Raw genomic sequence first — 13,282 nt, 5'->3', positions numbered from 1 at the left:
CTCAGTTAAAACCCAACTTCTGTGAGAAGCCTGTCCTGATCCCCCCAATGCTAATGTCTTCCCTCTGTTGACTGTCTCCAGTTTATCCTGTGTACGTGTTTTTATTTCTCCTTCATTAGACTATGAACTCCTTGAAATCAGAGGCCATTTTTTGCCCTTTTTTCTCTCCTCAGTCCTTAGCACAGCACTTGGCACAGAGTAAGTATTTAATAATTATTTGTTGATTAGTTGCTTTTCTCTTGAGGTAACCTATTAAAAGCTCACTTTTACATAGAACTTTAAAGTTTGCAAGGAGGTCTCTATACATATGATCTCATTAAATCCTAATAATAATTCTGGGAAGTAGGTGCTATTATTATCCCCATTTTACAGATAAGAAAACTTATTCAACAGGACAGGTAGGTGGTACAGTGGATAGAGCACCAGCCCTGGAGTCAGGAAGACCTGAGTTCAAATCAAATGTCAAACTCGTAACACTCACTAGCTGTGTAATTCTGGGCAAGTCACTTAACCCCAATTGCCTCACACAAAAAAAATAAAATAACTTATTCAAAAAGTTAAGTGACCTGCTGAGGGTCACATAGCTAGTAAGTTTGAGGGAGGATTCAAACCCAAATCTTGATTCCATGTACAATACTCTATCCAGTAGACTTTGGTTGATTATATATATATATATATATATATATATATTTCATATTTATTACTTGCATATTTGTTGTAGCTACCAGGTACAAAAGAATATAAGCTTTTTGAGGGCAGAGACAATGTCATTTTTCATCTAAATATTCCCAGTACCAAGTGTCTCACCCATAATAGAAACTTACTAAGTATTTGTTGAATTCATTTTTTTAAATGGGAATGGGAAATTGGACAACTGAGCTAAGGCTCATAGGCAAGCAATTCCTCAAATAAGCAATGTTTGGGAAACAGTGAAACTGGCTAGGGAGGGAGGAGAAGAGGATTTTAAGTAATAATAAGAAGTAGGTCGGAAAAACATCAGTTGGGGCCAGTGTGTAAAGGGTTGAGCAGGAAGGAAACATGTTTTGTATAATATGGTTCCTGGTAAATTGACCAAAAAGAAGAAAGACTAAAGTGGAGAAATCATTTGGGAGGCTCAAGGCTTGGTATGATAAAGGATAGAATTCATGGTGTGGCAATAGGAATGAAAGAAAAAAGGACGAATACAGAAGATATTTCAAGGGAGGAAATGACAGACTTTGGCCACTGGTGGAATATTCTCAAAGAGTTCACAATCCTGTTGCAACTGATTTATCAAAACATGATAGTATTTGTAACTAAAAAACAGATAAAGTTAAAACTTTATAAGTTAAAATACAAAAGCATAACCACATTGGGTCAGAGCAATGCCCAAAAAGGCCCTGTCTTTGACAGTGTCAGCAATGGGCCCTTTGAGGGAAAGTATGTTTCTAACCTCCTTGATATCGACCTGAAAGATTAGACATATTTCTCTCCCAAAAAACTCTTGGTTTCACTTAATGGCTATTATGGATCTGTCATCCACAAATTTATCGAAGCCTTTAAAAATCTATTCATATATTCAGCCTCTACCAGCTCTTGGATTAATGAGTTCTAAAATTTTACAACTCACAGTATGAAGCTATGCTTGTTCTTATTTGACCTAAATTCCTCTTTGTTGGGTTTTCAAGGGTGCAAGAGTTAATGTTTGGGGGCATATGATCCAGGATTTGAAACAAACCAATGTTTATTTTCTCTATATTGCTCATTGTTTTATAGAATTAGATTTAATGACTTTCATATGAAAGATGTCAATAATTTTGGTCTACCACTTCTCCCCTGCCTCCTCCTGCAATTACAGTAAAATCTGGAATTCCTGGGGTTGATCAGATCCCAAAGCCCCAAATATAAAGGTTCAGGAATGGTACGGCTGCCTATCCTAGTGTGGAAGCATATTATCTTGGGTGCAGGACACACCAAGAGAGGGGATATGTTCCTACAGATAATTGACTAGCTGAGTAGTACTAATCCTCAGACTTTCCAGTCTTATGTACATTCATATTATATTATTCTAGCTACAATTACTTTTTTAAAAATTAAATTAAATTTTTTGTTACATTTTAAGTTCCAAGCTGTCTCCCTTCCTCCCTCCCAACCCCACACTAGAAAAGGCCAGCTAGATAGATAGATAGATATAGAGATAGAGATATATCTCTGTGTATGTATGTGTATATGTATATATGTGTGTATGTATAAAACCATACGTCTATTTATCAGTTCTCTGGAGGTGGATAACATCTTCCTTTATAGATCCTTTGTAGTTGATTTGATTATTTATAATACTCAGAATAACTTAGTCATTCACAATTATTATCCAAACAATATTGCTGTTACTCTATACAATGTTCTCTTGGTTCTGCACATTTCACTCCATTATTTCATGCAAATCTTTCCATGTTTTTCTAAAAGCAACTTACTCATCATTTCTTACAGTATAGTACTATTCCATACAATCACATTCAAATAAACAAAGCACCTTCCACCTTTCCTTTGGACCATTATTTATGAGGAAAATGGTATCATGGCTTGAGCACTGGGACTTGGAATCAGGAAAGCCTGGGTTTGAATCCTACCTCAGACACTTTCTGCATGTGTAAACCCAGGCAAGTCATTTAACCTCTGTGAGACACAGCACGCTCATGAAAAATGAGGGGAAAGGTGAATTTGATTACTACTAAGGCGCCTGGTGATCTTTGAGCTTGGGAGTAGATGCCTAGGGAGTGTGCATGTATGTCCCTGTCTGGTTCTTTGATCATATTTCAGCATCACAAGAGAGCAAGGGTGAAAACAGAAATTAACAATTAAAAGCACTTGAGTCAGAATCTCTTAGTCATTTCGGGTACCCCTCTCCCAACCTTCTCTGCTTTTAATCTACCCATCTTGAAGTGCAAGGACCAGAATTGTGTGTAGGATTCTCTGTAAGGAAGCACCATAGAGTTAGACAAGACTGCAATCATGCTTTGCCTCTAATTCTCTTATTGAAAACAAAAATGCCAAGATTTTTCTTGACCCATGTTTTGTCCACAGCAGCGTATTTGGCCAGTGTTTTCAGAAGACAATCTACAATGACTCCCAGATCCTTTTCCTCGATTATAAGTAGGAGCTCAGAGTTCATCACATAAATCTATTTGGGATTCTTTTCCCCAAAATGTACTTGGTCATATCAAGTCATCTCCATTTCTGTCCTCAGTTATGAAGAAAAACTCACCTGAGAACATCTACTCTGACATCATGAAGTATAACTGAGATGAGTCAAACAAATTTCTTGACAATTTACAGCATAAAGGAGGAAGGGGAGAGATAGGTCAGGTATTTCCAGAAATAATTGTGATTTATTTATTTATTTTGTTTGTGATAATCTTTTAAAAAGTTTTTTAAACATTTTTATTTAACGTTTTAAGTTCCAAATTCTATCCTTCCGTCCCTCCCTGCCTGAGACAATAAGCAATAAGATATAGGCTATTCATGTGCAATTATTAGTCATTTTGTACAAGAAGACTTAGATTAAAGAACAAAATGAAAAAGTGAAAAAGAGCATGCTTCACTCTGTATTCAATCAACATCAGTTCTTTCTCTGGAGGTGAATAGCATGCTTCATTATTAGTCCTTTGGGATTGCCTTGGATCATTGTATTGCTGACAATACCTAAGTCATTCACAGTCTTTCATTGAACAATATTGCTGTTACTGTGTACAATGTTCTCCTGGTTTTGTTCACTTCACCAGGTTTTTCTGAAATAATCCTGCTTGTTATTTCTTATAGCACAATAATATTCCATTACAAGCATATACCACACCTTGTTTAGCCATTCCCCAATTGATGGGCATCCCTTTGATTTCTAATTCTTAGCCACCATAAAAAAAGGCTGCTGCAAATATATTTGCACATGTAGGTCCATTTCCTTTTTTTGGATGTCTTTGGGATATAGACCTAGCAGTACTATTACTGAATCCAAGGGTATGAACAGTTGTATAGCCCTTTCCATACTGCTCTCCAGAAAGGTTGGATCAGATCACATCTCCACCAATAATGCATTAGTATCCCAGTTTTCCCACGTCCCCTCCAACAGCCTGGAGGGCTGCTGGCTTGCAGGATGGTGGGGCTTCACTAGTAGATTGCCTCAGGCTTGGAGCCTTGCTGCAGGTCCTCTACTGTAAGGCTGGCTGCTGCTGCTACTCTTGGACCTCAATCCCCTCCTACCCCACTAAGACAGACCTTTCCAGCCATAATGGTAAGTTACTTCCCTGCTCCTAGATCAATTCTGAGGTGGTTTTCTAGTTGTTTGGAAAAGAATTTGGGAGGGCTTCAGGGGGTTCCTTCCTGACTCCACCTGCCATCTTAGCTCTGGAAGTTTATGGCTGTGATTTAAAAACAACAGTTCTCAATAAAAAAAAATTATGAAGACAGAGTAAATAACTATGATGAAGAGGCAACATGGTACAGAGGAAAAAATACTGTGTTTGAGTCAGAGGACTTGAATTCAAATCTTGGCTCTTCTGTACATAAAGCTGGGTGACTTTGAGCAAGTAACTTAACCTCTCTGGATCTCAGTTTCCTCATCTGGTATTAAATGGGTCTTCCTAGAGTCTTCTTCTAGCTTTAAAATCTATTATTCCAGTAAATTATCCATGGGAAGAGTTTTCTGGTAAAATCTGGCAAGGCTATAAAACTTATTTGCAGGTAAGTGTTAATGATTTTAGCTGGTAGGAAGCTGAAAAATTACCCTCCCCGGCTTCCTTTTAAGGGGTTCAGGATAGGGAGGGAAAGAAGAAACTCCCCTTCTCACCCTAATTGGATGAGGAAACAGGAAGAGGCAAGGAACACCCTATCCTCAAGGTAAGAACTGGCCTCTGTGTTTATTTATGAAGCTAACTAGAGTGAATGTAATTTTTCTTGTTTGAGTTATTGATAAGTGACTATTGGATTTAATCATTCTTTAAAACAAAAAGAGCAAAACAGACTTTGAAGTCATAGAAAGTTGGGGCTTTTGGAGGGAGTATGGTATTAATGTATAAAGCAGTAATAAACCTGGGGTTAGGATATCAGGGATAAAATCTTGCTTCAGGGACTTACTAACTGCGAGACCCTAGACAGGTCATTTAGTTTCTCAGAACCTCAGTTTCCTTATCTGTAAAATGGGGACAATATCTAAGTGACTTTATACAAATGAGAATTATTTTTATTGTTGGACCTAATGTTTTTCATCACTGGTCATTATCCTTAATCCCTTTTAGCATTATTTTCACTTAATTATTGTAGCCTTTCATTATTCTTTCAATGCCTTTTCAATGCTTCTGATTAAAGTCAGTGAAAAGCTTCTTTTAGGTACTAATTATCTTTAATATCTACTAACTCATTTAATAAGGGAAGTTAGGTGGTACAGTGAATAGAGTGCCAGGACTAGAGTCAGGAAGACCTGAACTCAAATCCATCTTCAGACAGTTATTAGATGAGTGACCTTGGGCAAGTCACTTAACCCTGTTTGCCTCAGTTCCTCATCTGTAAACTGAGTTGGAGAAGGAAATGGTAAACCATTCTAGTATCTTTGCCAAGAAAACCTCAAATGGAGTCATGGAGAGTCATATACAATCAAAACAACTGAATAACTCCTCCAATAAGAAAGAAGGAAACCCAGAGCAAGGTACAAAGGTATTAGGGGGACAATACAAATACAAATACAAAGGTATTAGGTAGGAATCAAGAAGCAGTGAAAATTCAAAAACATGAATCAGAAATTCTAGATTATTAATGTTTGTGTGAGAGAACAAAATAAATTTCTCAGGCCTACCCTCTAGCTCTGGCTTCTAATTGAGAGCTGGGAAGGAGAGAGAAATCAAACAGTGAAGTAGGGAGGAAATCAGGAATGAAAGTATTACCCCATGACCTCAAAAATGTCAATTTCTGTGAACCCCAGCTTCCTCAACTGTAAATGAGGAAGTCAGAGAAGATGGCTTCTAAGGCTCCTTCCAACTCAAGATCTATGATCCTACATAATGCTTTAAGTCATGCTTTTTAGGAATATGCGAGCATGAACCTGATAGCTAAAAGCATGACCTTCTCCACTACAAAGGTAAATAACTTCATAAGGACAGAAAACAAAATTAGCTTGCAGCAGCTGGGCTGTTGTTTGAATAGGTTTTGCAAAAACTGAAAGCCAAGAAATTGAAATTTGTCACACCCCAGATGCAAGGAGACTATTATTAGAAGACAGTAATGTTGCAGATATTTTGAAATAATTTTGCAAGTAGATTATCTAGGGATAAGATCACCAGTTTTGAAATGTCTGTTGGTCAAACCCATAATCTCAGAGGAGGGAGACTGTTTGACAGAGCCCAGGTCTCCTGATTCCCTGACCCTGCTATTCTTTCCACCAGACCCAGCTATATCCATATTAATTGAATTCACCCTTCCCTGCGCAGATCTGCAATTACTTGGATCAGGAAACAAATTGGGTTAAAGACTTTTTCAAATGCCAAAAGTCAGCCAATTTTAAATCTCTGTTCATAATGGACTCTTAAAATTAACATCCATTGCCTAAATCTTACAGTTGTTAACTATCAAATTGATCAGAAGAATTCAATTACTCCATAAGAACAACATGCCAACATTAGTTTTGAGTCTGCCAATGAACCCTTTAAAGAGGTAGGTTTAAAACAAAACAAACAAACAAAAAGAACACATTTATGAAAGAGTTAACAACTGTTCCCAGGAAATATATACCTGATACATTGGAGAAAATGTTGGTTGTGAAGTCAGAGAGTCTTGGTTAGAATTTTGCCTCTGATATTTACTATCTGAATGACACTGAGCAAATCATAATATCTGGGCCTCAGTTTCCTGAGCTCTAAAATGAGGGAAGTTGGCCTAGATGATCTTTAAGGTCCCTTCTAGACATTGACTGAGGTCAAGATATTGTGGGTTTGCCTTCAAAATATATAAAGGTAGAAACTTTTGGACTTTGTTTCAATTTGATTTTACTCATGCTGTAGGACAAACATCCAGAGCTGATATTGTTTATCTAATATCTGTAGAGATATGAAATAATTCTAAAAATCTCGTAGGAACAATATCCCAAAAGGTGATGTTGTTTCTTACATAAAGATCTCTATCTGTTTAGCCTTTCTCTTTTAATGTCCTTCTGTTATGGACACATGTCAGTGTTTTCAGGTTCCTCTGTCTCTTGCTCTGTTTCTTTTTCTGTTGCTTTGTGTCTCCTCTCATTGCCATTCCATGTTCCTTAACCAATTGTCCTTTTGGAGTGAGTTTCTATAGTTATTGAATAGTTTATGTTCCTTATTCTTAAAGTTAGAGAAACATTTTCTATTTCACTCCTAAAAAAAAAAATCAATGAAGCTCTGGAAGTCATGTTATAGGAAGAATAAGGACAAACTGCAGTAGATCCTGAATATGAAAGTCAAGGAGTATCTTACAAAGCCTGGTTGGAGGAGCTGGGGGTGGACGTCTGGCCAAGACGTAACACCCTAGCTATTTTGAAGTAATTGAAGTGGATGAGAGGTTAGATTTCTGCTTGGCTCTAGAAGGCAGAACAAAGAGCAATCAGTCTAAGCTGCAGAGAGAAATAAAGACTTGATATAAAGGAAAGCTCCCTAATAATTACAAGTGTACCCAAGTGGAAAGAGCTGCCTCAGGACTTAGTGGAATCCTTCTCACTAGAGTTCTGAAAACAGAGTTTGGATTACCAAGTATGTTGTTGAGGGGATTATGGTTCTAGTGAAAGTTGAAAAAGATGACCTCCCCTCATTTCTCAAATATATAAAGAACCGAGTCAAATTTGTAAGAATACAAGTCATTTCCCAATTGATAAATGGTCAAAGAACATGAAGAGGAAGTTTTCAGAGGAAGAAATTAAAGCTATCTATAATCATATTTAAAAATGCTCTAAATCACTATGGATTAGAGAAATGCAAATTAAAACAACTCTGAGGTACCACATCACACCTATCAAATTAGCTAACATGACAAAACAGGAAAATGATAAATGTTGGAGAAGATGTGGGAAAATTGGAACACTAATGCATTGTTAGTGGAGTTGTGAACTGATCCAACCATTCTGGAGAGTAATTTGGAACTATGCCCAAAGGGCTATAAAACTGTGCATAACCTTTGATCCTGCAATACCACTAGTAGGTCTGTATCCCAAAGAGACTTTAAAAGGGGAGGGGAGAGGGAAGGAATCTACTTGTATAAAAATATTTATAGCAGCTCTGTTTATGGTGGCAAAGAAGCGGAAATTGAGGGGATGCCCATCAATTGGGGAATGGCTGAACAAGTTGTGATATATGAATGTAATAGATTACTATTGTGCTATAAGAAATGATGAGCAGGTGGATTTCAGAAAAACCCTAGAAAGACTGAAGCTGAATGAAGTGAGCAGAACCAGGAGAACATTGTACATAGTAACAGCAACACTGTACAATGATCAAGTATGATAGACTTAGCTCTTCTCAGTAATACAACAATCCAAGACAATTCCAAGGGACTCATGATGAAAAATGCTATACACATCCAGAGAAAGAACCGATGGAGTCTGAATGCAGATGGAAACACACTATTTTCACTTTCTTCATTTTTTCCTTTTTTTTCCCTTTTGGTTTGTTTCTTCTTTCACAACATATGACCCATGTAAAATTGCTCACTGTCTTGGGGCAGGGGGAAGGAGAGGGACAAAATTTGGAACTCAAAATTTTTAAAACATGAACATTAAAAATTGTCTTTACATGTAATTAGAAAAAAATCAAATTCTATTTAAAAAGGAAAAGGAAAAGATAACCTCCAAGGTCCTTTTTCAACTCTAAGATTCTAGGGTTTCTAAAGATGAAGTCCCTAAATTTTTTTGTGTTATTCACCCTTTGGCGGTCTAGTGAAGCCTATGAACACCTCAGAATAATGTTTTTAAATGCATAAAATAAAAAGCAAAGGGTTATGAAGGAAGCTAATTCCTTTGAAACAGTTATCAAGTTAAAAAGAAAAGTTCACATACACATATAACCCAAGTTAAGAATGGCTGCTATTGAAAAAATTGCTTTTTACTTTTTTGCTTCATATGAAACACACGTGTGAGGCAGGTAGGTGGCACAATGGATAAAGCACAGGCTCTGGAGTCAGGAGGACCTGAGTTCAAATCTAGCCTCAGGCACTTGATACTTACTAGCTGTGTGACCCTGGGCAGGTCACTTAACCCTGATTGTCTCACAAAAATAAATGAATAAAATAAAATAGACAAGTATGTGGGTATACAACACATAATCCCTTCACTAAAGTCCCATTCTGATGCCAGGCAAGTCCTGGCAGTGTTCAGTGATGGACTGTATGCCTATTGTTGACCAACCTCACTAAATTCAAGGGAACTCAGCAAGTTGTCAGGAGGATGGTGCATTTTTTCAGCTACAGCACTATTCAAGACTGTCACCTAAGGCATAGGGGGATTGCAATCTGCGTCAACTGAAGGAGTATCCACACCAAGGAAATCACAATACTAAGAAAGGATGAAGTTTATACATGTATATGTATTTGTTGTTATTTAGTAATTTCAGTCACGTCTGACTCTTCATGACCCCATTTGGGGTTTTCTCAGTAAAAATACTAGAGTGGTTTGCCATTTCCTTCTCCAGCTCATTTTACAGATAAGGAAACTGAGGCAAACAGGGCTAAGTGACTTCCCCAGGGTCACACAACTAGTAAGTGTCTGAGGCCAGATTTGAATCCAGGAAGATGAATCTTCCTGACTTCAGGCCTGGCACTTTATCCACTGCACCACCTAGCTGCCCTTGTGTATATAATATATATGTATGTGTATGTGTATATATAAATGTCTGTATGTATGTGTACATTTTTAAAAATAGCTCAACATTTCCATTTCTCAAGTCTTTTATTTTAAAAATGACAGGTTCACATAAACATAAGGATTTTCTGAACCTGAAATATAATATCGAGAGAAAAGCAGCATGGCATTGTGTATAGAGGGCTGGTCTTAAAATCAGAAAGACCTTGGTTCAACCCATACCCCTGACACATAACCAGATTTATGACCATGTAAGTCACTTACTCACGTAAGTCACTTAAACTCTTGTGACTTAGGCAACTTTGTGAGACTAAGTTACAGATAAGATGATCTGTATTAGCAAAAGAAGTTTCTAAATGAATTTCCTGCACTGGTGAAATCACAGGTCTGGACCTCCAAACGGAAATATGTGTGTATATATGTATATGCACATATGTATTATGTTTATGTGTATGTCTTATATATATACATGTGTGTGTGTGTGTGTGTGTACACACACACACACATGTATTTTAAGTTTGAAACAGTTAAGAGAATAGCTACACATAATTTTTTTGTGATGTGTTCATGGGACCCCCGCCTAGGAAGATCTCAACTCATGTACAACTTTTTTTTTTTGGTGAGGCAATTGGGGTTAAGTGATTTGTCCAGGGTCACACAGCTAGTATCATGTGTCTGATGCCAGATTTAAACTCAGGTCCTCCTGACTCCAGGGCTGTTACTCTATCCACTATGCCACCTAGCTGACCCCTACAACTTACTGTTTCAGAATGTTGCCTGAGGCCTGTCAATGTAAAGTGACTTTCCTTGGGTCTTTCAGTTTGAAAATGTCAAGAGTTGGGACTTACACCCAGGTCCTTCTGATTCCATGTACATCAGCAGTCTATTCACTATACCATCTCTTCTTGTTTCTACCCAATGAATTTAGTATCAAAGTGTCCAGTAAAGAATAGGTGATCATGTTGATCACATCATGAACAAAATGTCGCAGCTAACAAGCCCCACCTCACTCTTAACTGCCCTTGACCATTATAGCTTTGCTATGACTTTGAGACCAGGCCCATGTCACCTGAGTAACTCCCTATCTGGTCAGGACACTCTCAGGGCATGTAGGATTATATCATTGTAGCCTTAAGAGTGTCCAATTGAACCAGATCACCGAAAAATGATGGCAGATCTCCACTGAAGAGCAGACGGTTTGTCAGTTGTCCTTTTCCCAGCCTACTGCTTCAGGTGAAAAGGAAGTCAATGAGATGATGGAAGGTGACCAATAATGAGATGTTTCTTGTCAGGGTAGTAGACTGACAAAGGACATAGAACAGTGAAAATCAAAAATAGACTAATAATGAAGGAAAAATGAAAGAGTTTTTAAAAAAAGTAGAAATAGGAGAACAGCAAAAGGAAACCTTACCTTTTTCATTTGCATTCATGGTAGGAGAAACTAATCTTTTAAAGTTAAATGAAATGGAGAAATGGAGAATTTAGCATTTACCCAGGAAAGCCAATCATTTAAGAGCAATATTAGTCTTGGTCCCAGAATGCATTGGCTTGAGCCCTAGTAACAATGCTTGCAGTATAAACCTGGACAAGTCACTTAATCTACCTGTCTCAGTTCTTCTATCCATAAAAAAGGAGATAGTAATATACTTGTACTATCTATATTACAGGGATGCTTAGGGAAGAGCAGTCCCTAAACATGAAGGTTCCCATGGAAAGGCTTATATGAACTGATACTGAATAAAGTGAGCAGAACCAGTAGAAGATTGTACACAGTAACAGCAACATTGTGCAATAACTAACTTTAATAGACTCAGCAACGCAAAGATCTAAGACAACTCCAAAAGACTCATGATGGAAAATACTGCCCACATCCAGAAAAAGGACTATGGTGTCCGAATGCAGATTGAAGCGTACTATTTGCTCTTTTTTTCTTATGTTTTCTTTTGTTTTGTTTCTTCTTTCTTGTGGTTCCTCCCATTGGTTCTAATTCTTCTTTACAACATGACTAATGTGAAAACATGTTTGATATGAATGTATATGTAGAGTCTATGTCGGATTGCACACCATCTTGGGGAGGGAGGAGGGAAGGAAGGGAGAGAAAATTTAAAACTCGAAAGCTTATAGGGGGCAGTTAGGTGGTACAGTGGATAGAGCACCAACCCTGGAGTCAGGAGGACCTGAGTTCAAATCTGGCCTCACACCAAACACTTGACACTTACTAGCTGTGTGACCCCGGGCAAGTCATTTAACCCCAATTGCCTAAAGGCAAAAAAATAAATAAATAAACAAAAAGCAAAAAAAAAGCTTATGGAAGTGAATGTTGAAAACTAAAAATAAATAAATTTTAAGAAGGGAAAAAAAAACTGTGAAAGTTCTACCTTGTTTAATGCATAGACAGGTCAGTGCTGATGAAGTTTTAAAAAGCCACCATTTTTTTCTCAGTAGCATGAACACCTGATTTTCCCAGACAACAAATGGTTCATATAACTTTTTACCCTCTCCTTCACCTAGAATATAACTAATAGCTTGGTCTCTCTATTCAGTTAGCTAAAGATAAAAGAATCAGTTCCTAATGATCAAGAAAACTACCACCAGCTACAAATAAATATACCTGGGAGAAAATCTGCACATCAATCCTAGCAAAAAGGATTAGAATGCAATGATAGTTAGGATGGAATTAAAGGGGTTAGGATGGTAATGCAAGTTTTAAAATCCAGCCAGAATTGATGAAAGAAAAAAAAGAAAAACATGTCATGAAAAAAGAATGACATCTTCAGGAAAATTGCTAAGAACAAAAGCTCTTAGAAATATTCAAATTGACATTAGTTCAGTCAGCATGCTGACCTCAAACTCTGACTTTGCAGTGCAAACTTACAGAGATCTTTGAAGCACTAAATTGTCACCAACTTCAAAGGGAACTTGGCATGTGAAGGAGACTCATGGGGCAAACCCAGCTGGAAGATAAAGGGAGAATTGGCAAGTTCACTCGGTCATTAATTATATGATAAAAATCACAGAATAGGGCTTTCAAATTCAAAAATCAAAGCACACAGAGGACTAGAAAACCACAAGCATAGCGTGAGGATCAGGACACCCACTGGACTTAGAACAAAGGGACCTGTCATATTTGATTCTCTGTTGATTGGGAACAAAACAGCCAAACAAACTTATTCCACTCAGAGTTGTTGTGCAGATAGGTGATGCAGGGGAGTCAGGAAGACCTGAGTTCAATTCCCAGCCTCAGATTCTTAACTGAGCTGTGTGACCCTGTTGGTGTTTTTCTGCCATCAGCATTTATATTTCCTTAAGAAAAAACTGTTGTTATTTCAGTCATGTCCTGCTCTCCATGACTTCATTTGGGGTTTTCTTGGTGAAGATACTGGAGTGGTGGTTTACCATTTCCTTCTCAGTTCATTCTTTCAGATGGGGAAGCTGAGGCAAACA

This window comes from Phascolarctos cinereus, unplaced genomic scaffold (genome assembly GCF_003287225.1).
Source record: "Phascolarctos cinereus isolate Bilbo 61053 unplaced genomic scaffold, phaCin_HiC Scaffold_5;HRSCAF=322, whole genome shotgun sequence".
Lineage (NCBI taxonomy): Eukaryota > Metazoa > Chordata > Mammalia > Diprotodontia > Phascolarctidae > Phascolarctos > Phascolarctos cinereus.
The sequence above is the reverse complement of the archived record's forward strand: the minus strand, read 5'-3'. Positions refer to the sequence as shown.